Genomic DNA, 17,035 nt, shown 5'->3' with positions numbered 1-17,035 from the left:
CCTAGCTGTGTTGAGACACTTCTTTGAATTCTAAGTATAGTGTCTAATTCTGTCAGAAGAGCAGCCTGCTCCATGGCAACCAGCAGTCCTTTGTCTATTCCTACCTCTAGACCATAAGCATCCAGCAGGCAGAGACTGCCACACATCACACCAGCACTCGAGGGATGATTAGTCAATGAAAAAAAATGAAAGAAGCTCTCTACTGTTTCCACTTGATTTTGGAATGGATGCCCCGAATTCTCCTTCAGTTAAGCATGTACCCATAAATAGAAAATGCCACCCAAAGCCTACAGGTAAAACTGATAGTCCTATGGTGAGATGTGACAGGCCACAGTGAGGTGTGACCTACAATCAATCATAAAAGACAGACCTATAGTGGGATACAACCTATAATCAGAGATGATATACCTGTAGTCTGCCATGGCTCTTGTAACATGCAAGAGACCAACAGAACAAACAGAGCTGTGGCAGACCTGTAGTCAGCTGTGGGTGACCTGCAGCCAGCTGTGGCTGGCACTGTCAGACGTGAAGTATCAGAGGTTCCCCAGTGACCTCAGGCCTGATGCTCCACCGCTTTGCCTTTCCTGTTTTGTTTTGTTTTGTTTTTGATAACTATTCTTTCACACTCTAGTTAACTGACAAAAATGAATGTTAAGGAGAAAACAAGACTACAAAGCCTCTCCACATTTTAAATACCACAGTGGTCTGTGACCACCCACAAGGAAGGAATGGTCACTGCATCAGCGGCCCTTATGGGTGGAACTGTGTGCTTGGCACAGCCTGCTTGTTTGGGCACTTGCAGGCTTGCATAGCATTCTTTAGCTCTAACTACAGCAGCCATAAAAATAGCAAGGACTCTTACAACCTTGCTCATAGCCCAAGGAAGGAACGATGCAAGGTTATGCCAATGTTAGATCACAAAGGAGATCACAGAGTCCTGGTCCTCAGCAGAAAATGCCGTAAAAGAGTTAGAACTGGCTTGTGGCATGAGTCTTGGGAAGGGGCGTTTGAGTGGCAGCTAATAGGGGCACTGACACATGTTGCATGGTCTGTGATCCCAAATCTCATTCCCTGAGAAGGGAAAATCAAAACAGAGTAGGGTCAGTGCCAACAAGGGCTTCCTGGGCCAGGGGTTTTTTCACATCACCTATGAATTATTTAAGGGTTCCCTTTGGTATGCATGACCTTCACTATGGGCTGTAGTTTGGATCTGAAAAGATCCATAAAGCTTATGTGTTAAGAAGCCTGCTCCCTGGCTTGTGATCCTGAAGTACTTGGATCACAGGGGTATCACTGATACCAGTGGGTTGATTGATGCTTTGCTAAGGTTATGGCAAAATGCACCACTGCTGCTTAGAGGAGGTGGGTTCTTGGGGTGTGCCTTTGAAGGGGATATGCTGTTCCTATCCATCCCTTTCTTGACCCTTCTGAGGCTTCCCATCTTCCATCAGGTGAGAAGCTTGGTGAGAGCTGCCTTGTCTTCCTGCTGCCCTGATGTTCTCATCACAGGCCCACAGCCCACTGCAAGTGCCACGCCTGCCCCCACCACTGCTCTCACCATGAGTTGGTTTTGTTGGTATTTTTGCACAGCACCAAGGCTGGCATTGAATTAAATGCTTAGAGGTGAAGTAGCAGGCATGCATTTCCAGGGGAGAAGCCTTGGAGAAGACAGACTTGTGCTTTGTTCTCAACTCCAACCCTCATTGGCTATGGCTGTACCATATCACATCTGTGATTCCTCACCTGTGCTCTCGTGATAACCCGGCTCACAGTTTCCCAGAACACTGCCTGACACAGACAGATGACTGGAACAGGCTGGTTTCCACCTGCTGACATTTGTTTAGCACACCCCTAACAGGTCTGATTAGTGTTGAATGAGAAGGCTGCAAAGAAAAGCAGGAATGAAGAGCCATCTCCCTCTGTCAGCTGCAACCTCCCTGAGGTAGTTCACCTTTGTGTCTACCTAGCAGGTGGCATTATGCCAGGACCCCTGCAGATCCTGAATCAAACATTGTATATTTCATCAGTTGGTGAGACGACTTGATCCCAGAAAGCAGAAACCATATTTGACATTAGATTTGAACAAAGAACAGAACAAAGCCTCTTAAACAGCACCTAGTCTATGAACTCAAGTCCACAGCATCCCAGACTGATGTCCGCTTGTTTCTCCATGCTGCAGTCAGTGATCTGATGGTAGGGATTAGTGACTTCCCCACTGTGTGGCTGGTTCATTACATGCTTAATAATCTCCATGACCATCTGTGGATAGCTGAGATACTAGTCTAAGTCATTGGGTTAGCTCTAGAATGCATGGCTGCTTTCCCCCTAGTCTATAGCTCTGCCTGGTCTCAGAGGGAGGAATGAAGTGGGAGTAAGTGTTGAGAGAGGACTGCAGGCTGGGAATGATGGTACAGCCTGCCTAGACCTGCTACATACACACTGTGTTCTTCAGTCTGTCTTGTATAGCATGTGACAAGACCATAGAGAGACCCCAATATTGTAATAAAAGTTTAATCTAGCTGGGCACAGGAGCACATGTATATTGTCTAGCACTTGAGAGGTAAAGAAGACCTCAAGGTCATCTTCAACTATATAGCAAGTCTGAATTGAGCCTGGACTATATGAGAACCTGTAAAAAATGATAATTATGGTAACAACAACAACAACAATAGCTTAGTCCAGCTTCCTAAGTTTCTACGTTCATGTTTGTATTGGATGTTTTTGCTGATATGTAAAATGCTTTGAACATGACTAAGAACTAGTCTCTAAATAGTACTTTCTCGTGAATAAAATGTTTAAATAATTCAAGAAAAACTTTTTTATTAGATATTTTCTTTATTTACATTTCAAATGTTATCCCCTTTCCTAATTTCTCCTCTGAAAATTCCCTATCCCCTCCCCACTCCCTACTCCCCAACCCATTCACTCCCATTCCTGGCCCTGGCATTCCCCTATACTGGGGCCTAGAAGCTTCACAGGACCTAGGGCCTCTCCTCCCATTGGTGACCGACTAGGCCATCCTCTGCTACATATACAGCTAGAGCCACAAGTTCAACCATGTGTTTTCTTTGATTGGTGGTTTAGTTCCAAGGAGCTCTGAGGGTACTGATTAGTTCATATTGATGTTCCTCCTATGGGGCTTCAAACCCCTTCAACTCCTTGGGAAAAACTTCTTTTAAGAACTACTACTTCAGTGAAATTCTTTAACTGTTCCCAAGTCCCTCTGATTCTGAGTATAAAATTACTACAAGAGGTAACTTGATGATGTTTCAGATATTTGAATAGTATCTTCTGTTCTTCACATCTCTTAAATCTAACAAATTTATTCTTAAAATAAAGATGATCTATATGTGTTGGGAAAATTGGTTACACATCATTTGCACAATTTAAAAGTGAAATTGTCTATACCAAGAAGAATCAAAATGGAAAGAATGCTTTGAAGAGCCAGATAAATTTAATTTTCTTATGTAGCTGTGAGATCATTATCAATTTAATTCTGTTAACTAACAAATGGAATTTTGAGCCTACAAGTCTGCCAGAAAATGATATCTAATTCTTAGCTTTCTAAATGACCTTGAATAGTGTAACACTTTTCAGAACCTTTTGGGTGTCTGTTATGAAGGGTAGCTGGTTACCTTCTAAGAGCAAAGAGGAGTTAGTGACTCAGATTTGAAGTGAGTTAAATGTTGGTCTCCAAATGAGGTGCTCAAATGCTAATTTCTAGAAAAATCGAATGCTACAGCGTTTGTAAATAGAATCTTTACCGGTGTACAGATCTGAGCCAGAGTGGTCTGAGATGGGATTACCCACCTGGGGCTAAATCCAATTACACTTGACCTTAAAAGAGAAAAGCAGACAAAGGAGGGTGTGAGAGTTGAGGAGAAGAAGGAAACAAATGGGTGAGGCTGGAGTGGTGTTGCCACAAGCAAACCCAGAACTCTGAGCTGGAAGAGGCAGGGCAGGGTACTTCTCTTCTCCAGCCTCCTGAGAGCTGTGGCCATGTCCATACCTCCAGTTCAGTCTGGCTTTCCAGAACTAAATGAGAACAGTTTTTCACAATTGTAGGTCACCAAAAGCTGTGGGGAGCTTGTCGCATCCCTGAGGTTAACACAATCCTCAAGCTTGATCATTGCAAGAGTAATGGCCTTTTTAGGCATAACACCCTCTGACTTACAGACCTCCTCTGTGGGCATGGTCTTATTCTGATGATAAACAGTGGAGTGCTCCACAATGGCTGTCTCCTGAGAGGCTCTGCCAGTGACTGAAAAACACAGAGGCGAATGCTCACAGCCAACCATTGAACTAAGCATAGGGTCCCCAATGGAGGAGTTAGAGAAAGGACCAAAGAAGCTGAAAGGGTTTGCAGCCCTATAGGAGGAGCAACAATATGAACCAACCAGAACCCCCAGAGCTCCCAGGGACTAAGCCATCAACCAAAGAGTACACATGACTCCAGCTGCATTTGTAGCAGTGGATGGCCTTGTTGGACATCAATGGGAGGAGAGAGTACTGTGAAGACTTGATGCCCCAGTGTAGGGGAATGCCAGGACAGGGAAGTGGGAGGGGGGATTGCTGAGGGGGGGGATGAGATAGGGGGTTTTGGAGGGGAAACCAGGAAAGTGGATAACATTTGAAATGTAAATAAAGAAAATATCTAATTAAAAAAAAAACAATAAAACTAAGCATAACAATTTCCAAAAAAAAAGAAGAAAAAGAAAAAGAAAAGAAAAAAGAAAAGGAAAAGAAAAGAAATAAAACCACTTTTCAAGGTTGTTCTTCTATCTCCAGCTCTCTGTTTTGTTTCCTTACTAATGAATCTGTTCTCAAGTTCTCCCTTCTTGCCATTCATCTGCTTTTAATTTTGAACGGCATCCAAAAGGTCCTTGCAGGTCCAGACTGGGAAATAGATGAGAAGAAGAAGCAAAAGTGGGGAAGAGATGTAGAGGGAAGCACAATAGATTGTAAGTCAGGAGAAGACTAAAGGGCCCTTTCCCAAGTCTCTTGGGTCTCAAGATACTGATTTTGCAATATTGAATTAGGAGTCTCATACTCCCCTTTTCTCTATTATGAAATAAAAGTATTAATTCCTACTGGGGTTGGCTTAAGAATTAAAGAACTGTATAAAACAACTTTGAAGAAAGAACCAACTTTGAAGTCTTCAAGGAAGTTACAAAATAGCCATTCTACTTAGAAGGGCTAAAGAAGGAGGAGGCAGCCCTCCCAGGGGAAATCTCCCGAGCTACTCAGCTGCTCCTGCCTGCCCTGCACTCCAGGATCAGTAGATCAGAGCACTCATAGACCTCAGCAATAATGTTTTACAAATCTCCTCAAACTATTCTCATGCCTGCAACCAGTTTTGAGAAGCCCCCAATGGAGTGGAGAAAGGTGAGCTATGGGGCTAAGTTCATCTAGGAATGATTCTCACAAAACAACAGAACGTTCCACTCTGCAACTTGAGTGATATGAGGATAACAGCTGTTTATTTTGTGAATTAATCTTGGTTGTCAACTTGTAGGAATTAGAATCAACTGTACAAATGTACCTTTGGAGGTGTCTAGGGGTATTTTCAGAAAGAGTCAACTGAGCAGAGAAGACCCATCTATTTTGTCATTTTGTGAGAATTATATGGACTTGACTGGTGAGAGCTTAATTTGTAGACCAGGCTGACCTTAAGCTCATAGAGCTTCAAATGGCCCTACCTTCTGAGTACTGAAATTAAAGACATGAACAACTATACCACAACAGGGAAAATCCATCTTGATTATGGGTGGCACCACTCTAGAGCCGGGGTTCTAGAGTGAATAGAAAGGAGAAAGTAAACCGAGCTCTGGTATTCATTGCTTTCTGCTTCCTGACTGTAGATGCAACCTGACCAGATGCTTCACAGTTCTGATTCTAAGCCTTCCCTATGTGACAGACTGTATCCCAAACTGTGAAACAAAATAAAAGCTTCTTTCTTTTGTTAGGGAATTGTTACAATAATGAGAAACATTACTAAAGCAAACCTCTTCAACTCTCTGCACCTGTAACTTTGAAATGGAAATAAAACCATCTAACTCCTTTATTTTTAAAATTTGGTTTCTCTGTGTAGCCTGGATGTCCTGGAACTCACTCTGTAGACTAGGCTGGCCTCAAACTCAGAGATCTACCTACTTCTGCCTCCTAAGTGCTGGGATTAAAGAGTATACTGTAGTACACCTTTAATCCCAGCATGGACAGAGGCCAGTGGATCTCTGAGTTTGAAGCCAGCCTGGTTTACAGAGTAAGTTCCAGGGCAGCCACAGTATTGCAGTAAGATCCTGTTTAGAAAACAAACAAAAAAACCAAAAAAGGACTAGCTAACTCACCATGCAGTTTTTTCAGAACTGATTCAAGGTGTGTGTACATGAGCATAGAGCTCATGCTGGTTTGGTTTCTAACACCATTCTTATGTCTGGCACACCAGAAAGCTGGGAACTGGGGGCTGCCCTTACCCCTTATGAACACATCTGGATATTAGCTCTGTGCTGCATGTTCTCAGAGATAAAGTCTTAGGAGGTGTGGCTCTTGTGTTGCGTATAGACTGAGATCACATATAATTGATTTCTCATAAAGTCGATAGTTTCTTTTATAATTATTCACATTAGCTAGGAGACTAAGTGTTTCTGCATTAATCAGTGCCCTAGGAAAATGCCAACTGTTTCCTGTGCATAGTAAACTGGATTTCATTAAAGTCACAAGATACCACTTGCACTGTCAAGGACATTTGTGGTCATGGAGAACTAGATCCCTGTAAGATTTACGGTCCAGTGAGGGAAAAGTTCAAGTATTAGATGTCTGTCAGCAGTTCCTGTTTTTAGCCATGAAATATTAACTGTGTCTTTCAAGGCATGTCATTTTTGCCTTCATTCTGTAGTCTGCAAAGAATCAGGAAAGCTAAAAGAAGCAGAGGAAAGCTGCTCCTTTTCCCTAAGGAATTTCTAACCAGCTCCCATATACAGTTACACACCTCCAAGGAGCCTCATGTCATGTACATAATGAGCCATATTTTAACAATCTGATTTGTATTTAGAGTTAATAAGAGGACACTCAATTCTATATAAAAAATATCATAAAAGAAATAGCTGGCTTCCAGTGGTTATTTCTATTTGACTGGTGTCAAAGTGTCACAGAAACCAACCAAAGAGGTTTAATATGGGCAGTAAAATAAATAAAACAGTATTAGATATACCCAAAGTGCAAAAGGAACAACAATATGTTTTTATATAAGCAGATACATGAATGAGCAAGAAAGAGAATCTATTGAGCAGACTTTTAAATCCTTTTCAAAATGCTTCAACCCAAGGAGGTGAGCATAACTTTCCACTCTTTAACTTTACACTTTGCACAGTGGCTTCCTCTCAGAGTGGAGTTTAAATGCAAAAAGAGAAAGAGAAATTAGTGAAGACCTCTGAGGAGTTGATCAGGACCTATCTACCTCTGCTGTGTCAGATCATGCTGACAGCATACTCCTCCACTGAAACAAGAGAATGCCACTATGGTCTTCCCAAAGATCCATAGCCCCAGTGTAATAATGAGACAATTAAAAGAGAAGAATGTGATAAAACATATCACCAATCTTTAAAATTCTAGTGTCATAGAAAAGGGGGGATTCAAGAAATTGCAGGGGTGGTTGGTTTAAATGCATCTCTCAGCCCTCACCAGAAAGCCTTTTCTGTAGTAGGTGGTGAGTACAGAGACTCATAACATGTCAACATGCAAAGAATAAAAGAATGGGGACTAAATGGGTCGTTTATGTCATGCCCCCTTCCCCAAACGCTGAGGGAGAAGAAGAAGGGGCCAGAAACCTTGTAAGAGTCAGTGGAAGTGTGCACCTATAGGGAAACAGGATGTGCCAGGCATGGCAGTGCTGTCCTACACATGAATTCATTGGATGCATAAGACCTGCACCAGATCAGGCCAGTTGAAACCATAGCATGAATGGGGAGGGCCACATGAAGTCCCCTTCCCAAGTTATGGTTGCTGAAGGGTGGAGAATAAGTTTTCTGCAAGGAAGTGACCCCTGAAGGGCTATCCACACCCCAGAGAATTGTTGGGTACCCATGTGCACACAGGCAACACTAAATGGATTTGATGGGTTTGAAAACACACACACACACACACACACACACACACACCATTGGGAGATAAAATGGTGGGAGGGCTGGGAAGAACTTAGAGAGGAAGCAATGAGGAGTAGATTTGATCAAACACATTATATGCACTTATGAAATTATCAAATAGTTAAAAGAAACCATCATTGCTTAGAGAAAACACAATGAGAGAATGTGATGCAAGATTCTGCTGGGGTCCTGGAGCAGGAGAGCAAGCATAGGTCAGAGGATGTAAGGGCTCCTGAATGAAGTGTGGTCCAGCTGATTATGACACATCAGTTCTGGCTTCTAACTGTAGCAACTGGACCACTCCAATGGAAGGCGGTATTTTGGAAGGATCTCTATAAATTAAAAACAGTTCTAAAGTTCATTTAAAAGCAAAGCCGAGTTTATGGGATGTGTGCGGTAAAGCACCTTCTGTCCGTGAGGCACCTCACTGTGTGTTTGTGTGTTACCTGATAAAGCACCTTCTGTCCACGAGTCACCTCACTGTGTGTTTGTTACCTGAGGTTATACAGACAGGGAAGATTAGAAGGTGGGTGGAAGGAAGCGAATGTCTATTTCCTGAAAAAAATTGATTCTACTTTAATTTACTTATAATAATATAGGTAAATAATGAAAATAAAATAGAATGGTAGAGAAAAACAGCATTATTTTATAATGGTATTATTTGAAATATTTTAATAAGCATTTAATGAGAAGTATTAAAGATTTAAGTTGCCGCTATATGAAAGAAATCTTTCAGAAAAGCAAAAAGACTCATAAACACCAAGACAAAGATGGAAATAGAAAACAACTCATAAGTCATTAGTTTCCTATATAGAGAGAAAAGTTTAAAAACACACTAGAAAAATGGCCAGCTAGACAGAAAGAATGGTCAATACTGACAATTAATGTTTACAGTGACATGTCAGAGGTTTTCATTCAAGTAATAATGTATGGAATTTTATACAAGGAAAAGAAAAGCGACATATTTCAAATCCCTCAGAGTTCCAAAGACCTAGTGTCTGATAGTACACTGAGAAAGTGAGGGTATGCTCAGAGAAGATACAAGACAAAGGTCAGAGCAGCTTCTATGGCACCAACTCAGCCATGTGGTAGCAGAAACTCTCCTTGTCCAGCCTTATCTCTGTGCCGTAAGGTTGCTGCATGCTGATTTCCAGATGCAGTCATCTGCTGAACCACGGGATGATCAGCACCATCTTACAGAACATGCCCAGAAGATGAGCGCTAACGGTGGGGTGAGAACCAATGGGCCATGAAGCTAACTGGTGGCTCTTAATGTCACCAGTATACTGAGAAGAAAATAAGACAAGCTACCCAAAATGCAGCCTGGTGTGTGCCTAGGATGGAATACCAACAGATTATGTGACCAGGTGGCTCGCTGTGAGCTCTTTGCTGTCAAGTCTTCCAAGCTATTAAGTTGTGCAGGCACGGCAATAACCCATTATACAGTGGATGCCAAGCTCGTGAGAGCCAGGAGTATGCCCAGGCTTGCCTGGAGGGCACAACTAAATTATGTCAGCTGGTACCCAGCCCCACCCATTACCTAAGTTGTTACAGCAATGCCTCTCCCTCGGGACACACATATGACCTCATAGAGGGCTCTCATAAACATCTGTCTGTCAGGAGATAAAAATCACAGGCAGTTTCATCGATGGCTGGTCTCTGCGTTGAAAGCAGACAACTTAAGCCCAACAGTCCCCTTCACCAGACAAAGCTGACCCATGGGAAGAGCTTCGGGAAGCCCCTCTGGCAACATGCAAACAGTCCTTGTGAGTCTGGTGGATTCCATCCCTGCAGATGTGTATAGCTGTGTCCTCTCCTCCCCAGCCTGCCACCACTCCGACCACCGCAGCACCCTTTTGTACAAGTCTCAATTAAAACCTCCCAGGGAAGGTCGGGAAGACCAAGTGGGCCAGCCCCTAAGAAGAGCAGGATTTTATAAACAACATGTACAGAACTTTCCTCCCACGGCGAAGGCAAACGTCTGAATGGCTTTAGGCTGTTTTGTTTAAATAGACTGGCAGATTATCCTGTCGTTGGTCACTGAAGGCAGCAGTTCTCTGCTCAGTCTCTTCTAGATTTCCACCAGCTGGTGAACACCGACAGGACTGGTATCATGCACTCACCCTCCGCCTTGTTCACCCTGGAAGGCGTCTCTACAGGTTTCCAGAGTTTGCTGAGCAGGGTTGAACTCCACTCACCCACAACTCACTCACAGACTGACAGACCTGATGATATATCCTTTTTGTGTGTTCCCTTTTCTGTCCCATTTGCTTTCCTGTACTAAGTTCTTTTAGCACTCAAATAACCATTTATCTTTAGGCCTGTGTCTAGGGGTCTGTTTCTAAAGAAATAGGGTGAATCACCCTAATAATTTTAATCCTAGGAATCAGTATGCGATACAATGTGCCATATTATAATACATGGGATGACAACAGACGGTAGAGAAAACTCTGTTCTCAAAATATTACCTTGTCTATTAATGTCATAGCTGTAGGGTAGGTACACTCTTGACATCCACATGTGCAAAATATTTCTCTACCATTAAGTGACATATAACTTTAGTCACATCTGTGCCCAAAGGCATATGCTCTTTAAAATAATATAAATATTATCAGGTGCTGTGATTCGGGTCATAAAGCACTCTCACTATGTAGTAACTTGATTCTCAGAAAACTCTATTAAAGTTGATATTCATTTCCCACAAGAAAATTTGGCACATATAGAGGCTAAACAGCTTTAGTTCTGTAAAACTGAGTAGGACAGATCTGAAGCTCAGACTCAGGGCTCATTCTCATATCCACTCACTCTGTGCATGAACATCTGCTCACGGAAGCACCATGTGTAAAAGGAGGAACTGAAATGCTCACCCGAGGGAAGATGGCTATGTAAGCTAAGGTTCACCATGTAGTAAAATATTCATGGCTGTTGTATATAAGACTGACAGACAGAAGTCCAAGAAATTCTCAAGTGTCGAAGTACCAGGCACAAAACACTGATATGTCTTTGTGACATATACAATCATGGCATACTGATCATGTACAATAGCTGATGCTTTAGAGAAACCTATGCCCACTCCTCCATTGTTGGTGGGATTGCAAGCTTGTACAACCACTCTGGAAATCAGTCTGGCGGTTCCTCAGAAAATTGGACATAGTACTACCGGAGGATCCAGCAATACCTCTCCTGGGCATATATCCAGAAGATGTCCCAACCGGTAAAAAGGACACATGCTCCACTATGTTCATAGCAGCCCTATTTATAATAGCCAGAAGCTGGAAAGAACCCAGATGTCCCTCAACAGAGGAATGGATACAGAAATTATGGTACATTTACACAATGGAGTACTACTCAGCTATTAAAAAGAATGAATTTATGAAATTCCTAGCCAAATGGATGGACCTGGAGGGCATCATCTTGAGTGAAGTAACACAATCACAAAAGAACTCACACAATATGTATTCATTGATAAGTGGATATTAGCCCAAAACTTAGGATACCCAAGATATAAGATACAATTTGCTAAACGCATGAAACTCAAGAAGAATGAAGACCAAAGTGTGGACACTGTGCACCTTCTTAGAATTGGGAACAAAACACCCAGGGAAGGAGCTACAGAGACAAAGTTCGTAGCTGTGATGAAAGGATGGACCATTTAGAGACTGCTGTATCCAGGGATCCGTCCCATAATCAGCTTCTAAACGCTGACACCATTGCATACACTAGCAAGATCTTGCTGAAAGGACCCAAATATAGCTGTCTCTTGTGAGACGATGCCGGGGCCTAGCAAACACAGGAGTGGATGTTCACAGTCAGCTATTGGATGTATCACAGGGCTCCCAATGGAGAAGCTAGAGAAAGTACCCAAGGAGCTAAAGGGATCTGCAACCCTATTGTTGGAACAACATGATGTACTAACCGGAACCCTGGAGCTCTTGTCTCTAGCTGCATATGTATCGAAAGATGGCCTAGTCGGCCATCAATGGAAAGAGAGGCCCATTGGACTTGCAAACTTTATATGCCCCAATATAGGGGAATGCCAGGGCCAAAAGAATGGGAATGGGTAGGTAGGGAAGTGGGGGGGCGCTATGGGGGACTTTTGGGATAGTATTGGAAATGTAATTGAGGAAATTATGTAANAAAAANATTAAAAAAAAAAAAAAANAAANAGAGATCCAAAAAAAAAAAAAATAGCTGATGCTTTAGAGAAACCTATGCCCATGGTCTGAAGGCACACAGCTTCATACTATAAACCATTTCTTTAATTTCATACAGATCTGTCACTCACTCCAAAGGCTGTTTTAAAATATGAAAGAACAAAACAGATGGAGCAATAGGTCATGGAGGGCAATGAAAGGGGCAGAGACATGGCTTTCCAATGTCAACTCTCATGTGTGGGCTCTCACGGAAGAGATGATAAAAGTCAGAACAGACTGTTTATGGAAGCTAAGAGATCACAGGAAAGAGGGTGGAGGCACAAGTGATAAGTGAGGGTGATCAGAGTACATTATATGCATCTAAGGGAATATCCTCTATAATTGATCTATGCTACTACCTGTGGGGACCATATACAATCTGCTGGTAGGGTGAAAACTTCAAGTTATCAAAGCATGTGTGAATCAACAAGAGAAGAGCAACTCACTGTCTAGAAGGGTCTCAAAAGTCACAGAGAACATGGTACCATGAGCCTACTAAAGTAGAAATATGTTTGAGAGGTGACAGCTCACAGGATGGGGTCCCTACAATGAAGTACAGGGGGATGGGACACCACCATGATGGAGATGTGTACACAATTTTATTAGAAGTATGAAGGGTTAGGTTTTATGAAATGTCATGGTTTCATGAGGAAACCATGGCCCTTCCTCAGTTTAATGACTTTCTTCATACTCCTTACAAAATAACCAGAATCCTTGGTGTGCTGCCTACTCAAGCACCTTAGCTTGTCTACAAGATCTGGATAAATTTTTGCTCTCTGGTTTCTTGTTAACAACATATAACTGTGCAAGCTATGTTATCTACTAAGTAAGTTATTACCTGGTGATCTGGATGTGGCCAAATATATGTTGAGAAAGAAATGTTTAAAGGAAGTTCTGGGTCCCTGAAGAATATCTCATGTCCATCATAAAGGATGCTTAAGTGTGGGAAACAGGGGATCCTATTCTCTTCAGCTCCCTTACAGCAACGCCTTGCAGGGTTTCTCATGGGCAGTATCCCTCACTCCTCCCCAAAGGTTTAGTTTGCTTTGGAGCAACAACAAAATGCCTGGAGTTAAATGCATCTTCTGATTTTCCTTAAACTGTGGCCAAGGATGTGATAGATTGGGTGATTTGGAATAGTTAGTAGGACCCATGACACACCTCTCAATCCTTCCCAAATAACCGGTAACTGGGGACCAAATATTCAAACATATGTGCCTGTGGGGACCATTCTCATTCAAACCACCTCAGTTGTAAGATCCTTTCTGGTAATAATGGAAAACCCACTGTCATCATTATAAACAATGGATATGTGCACCCCAAACCCCTTCACAGACTTGTTATGTTCCAGGCACTGGACTAGAGACTTGTTTATAGTGTGATAATCTCTTTCTCTGCCTCAGAGAATTTATAGCATTAAGCTAAAAAAGATTACTAAAGGTTCAATTACAAATACCATTTATAGCATTACAATGACTTTAGTAACACTTAAGCCAAGGACACTATTTAAACATAGCAGTACCACAATTTTCATTAGATATATAGATTATCTTTTAAAAGTATTATTTTGTCTTTTAATAAAGAAAAGTTATCCAGGCTTGGTGGCACATACCTTTAATCCCAGTACTTGGGAGCTGGAGGCAGATGGATCTTTGTGAGTTAGAGGTCAGCCTGGTCTACATAGTGAGTTCCAGGACAGTCAGAGATGCATAGAGAGACCTTGTCTAGAAAAAGTAGTAGTAGTAGCAGTAGTAGTAGTAATAGTAGTAGTAATAGTAGTAGTAGTAGTAGTAATAGAAGAAGGAGGAAGAGGAGGAGGAAGAGGATGAAGAAGAGAAGGAGGAGGAAAAGGAAGAGGAGGAGGAGGAGAAAGAGGAGGAGGAAGAGGAAGGGGAGAAGAAGAAGGAAAGAAAGTAAGTACCATGTCAGAATTTCTCCATTATAAGTTGGTCAAATTTAAGAATATCAAATTTGATTAATTCAGCAAAGTGCTTTTTAAAAGATGATGAGAAATACACATGAAACATTTTATGTTCTAGGGCACAGAAGGACTGTATATTGACCTGTCCAGCAGGTCCAGTTATTTGAGGGTCTCGAGGGGACCTTCTCGTAAGAACCAAATGGGGGGAGGGAGAGATGGACACCAAGTGCGAGAATGACATGGAACCAGTCTGATTAGCATCAAGGTGTCACTGTATTTAGCAAGGCTCAAGGCTTAAATGCACAAGCAAAGGAGGAAGTACTTCTCAGCAGGAGGGATGGAGCAGTGGAAATTTTTCTTTTGGTGACTAAACGGGAAGGCAGGAACTTGGTGGTATCAGGGTACATCTTGTGGTCAGGACATCCGGTGCTGACTTAGGGCTGGAACAATCTGTGGTTGTTCTCGGAGCGGTGCGTCCGTGGCCTGCTTTTGTCCCCCTTTTCTTCTCGGGGGGGGGGAGGCCCAATTCAGAGATCAGGACAATAGTGTTGTCTTAATAGCTCCCAACAGTATATATTTTACTTTATGTAATTACCAGACACTAGTAATAAACACAGTTTAAGATAGTTATGAACTATGAGATTCTACACACTCACATTGCTTCATTAGTCTGTAATTTCACTTCGTGAATGTGCAGGTACTGTGTTTTTTCATCATACAGTGGGATGGGGTTAGGAGGATGGTTGCATCCTGGCACTCTGACCATACTGATGGTGATTTCTACCTTGTCATATATTTTTCTCTCTGCCTCCCTTCCTTTTCCCAAACTGGCCCCTTTCACACTCAAGTTACAAGAACATGTGCGTTCCATGAATGAGAGAAAATATTTTGTGACAAACTATCCTTTAACTGGAGAATCAGCAACTGGAGAGCTAGACTCTAAGACTTGATTTAAAGAAACTCCTTCTGAGTGTTTTAAGTTGGGAAAACCCCCCAGATCATAGGAGCTCCATAGATGTGTGTGTGTGTGTGTGTGTGTGTGTGTGTGTGTGTGTGTGTGTGTTTCACTCTTGTGGAAAATATTGTCCTATTGGTACTTTTTTATTTAATTTTTTTTTTTTTTTGCTTAGTCACTTTGCATCCCACTCATTGCTCCCCTCCCTGTCATGTCACTCCCCTTCCACAATCTTTACCCCATTCCCTCCTTCCCTTTTCCTCTGAGCTGGTGGGACACCCCCCCCCCCACCAGGCACTCCCTCTCCCAGAGGCCAGACAGTCAGGCAGGCCAGCTAGAGGAATGTATCCCACATACAGGCAACAGCTTTTTGGATAGCCCTATTCTAGTTGTTATGGAACCACATGAAGACCAAGATGTACATCTGCTACATATGTGTGAGGGCCTAGGTCCAGCTTGTGTTTGTTCTTGGGTTGATGGTTTAGGCTCTGAGAGTACCAGGAGTCCAGGTTAGTTGACTCTGTTGGGCTTTCTGTGTAGTTCCATTTGGGGCCCACAATCCTTCCTCCTATTCTTCCATAAGAGTTCCCTCAATCTACTGTTTGGCTGTGGATGTCTGATTCTGACTAAGTCAGCTGCCGGGTGTAGCCTCTCAGAAGCTCCTGTCTACATGCATAACAGAATATCATTAATAGTGCCAGGAATTGGTGCATGGCCATGAAATGGGTCTCAAGTTGGGCTGGCTATTGGTTGACCATTCATTTGATCTCTACTTTATCCCCCATGCCTGCATTTCTGGTAGACAGAATAAATTTTGGGTTGAAAGTTTTGTGGGCAGATTGTTGTTTCTATTGCTCCACTGGGGTTCCTGCCTACCTACTAGAGGTGGCTTCTTCAAGTTCCATATCTTCAATGCTGTGCATCACAGCTAAGGTCCCCCCCTCCATTGATTCTTAGGCAACTCTCTTATCCAAGAGATGACCCACACCTCCTCATCCCTGTCAGTTGCAGATTTCTATTCACTTTAAGACCTAGCTATACTACTCCTGGGCATATACCCCAATGATGCTCCAACATCCCACAAAGACACTTGCTCAACTATGTTCATAGCAGCTTTCTTCTTAATAGCAAGACACTGGAAACAACCTAGATGTCCCTCAACTGAAGAATGAAGAAAGAAAATGTAGTACAGCTACACAATGGAATAATGTTCAGCTATTAAAAACCAAGACATCATGAATATTGCAGGCAAATGAACAGAACTTGAGAATACCATCCTGAATGAGGTAACCCAGTCCCGAAAGGACATGCATGGTATATACTCACTTATAAGTGGATATTAGCCATAGAATGCAGGTAACTTGCTAAACTCCACAGACCCAAAGATGCTAAACATATAGGAAGGCCCAAGTGAAGAAGCTTGAATCTGAGTTTGAAGGGGGAATAAAATAGTCATAAGAGGCAGATTGAGGGAGAAAACTAGGAGGGAGGAGGTTGGGGAGCAGAAGGGGTTCAGGATCAGGTGTGGTGAAGGACAGGAAAGACAACTAGATGTCCATGAAAACGAGGGAAATCTTTGGCATTTTTAATAGCCAATCCAAGGTTAGTAGCAGTAAAGACTAACACCCCCTGTTATCTTTTTACTCCTAGCCTCTGCCTTGACTTCAACTCTCTGGGGGTTATCATTTATCTTCAGAAAAGGACCTGTGTCATTTGTATTGATTATTCTGCTGTCAGCTGTGAGAGCTCAGGAAAGAAGAATGTCAAAGTAACGGAAGTTACGCCTATTAGCTTTTTCTTCAAATTCTGCTTTGCTTCCCTCTTT

This window comes from Mus caroli, chromosome 3, assembly GCF_900094665.2.
Source record: "Mus caroli chromosome 3, CAROLI_EIJ_v1.1, whole genome shotgun sequence".
Lineage (NCBI taxonomy): Eukaryota > Metazoa > Chordata > Mammalia > Rodentia > Muridae > Mus > Mus caroli.
The sequence above is the reverse complement of the archived record's forward strand: the minus strand, read 5'-3'. Positions refer to the sequence as shown.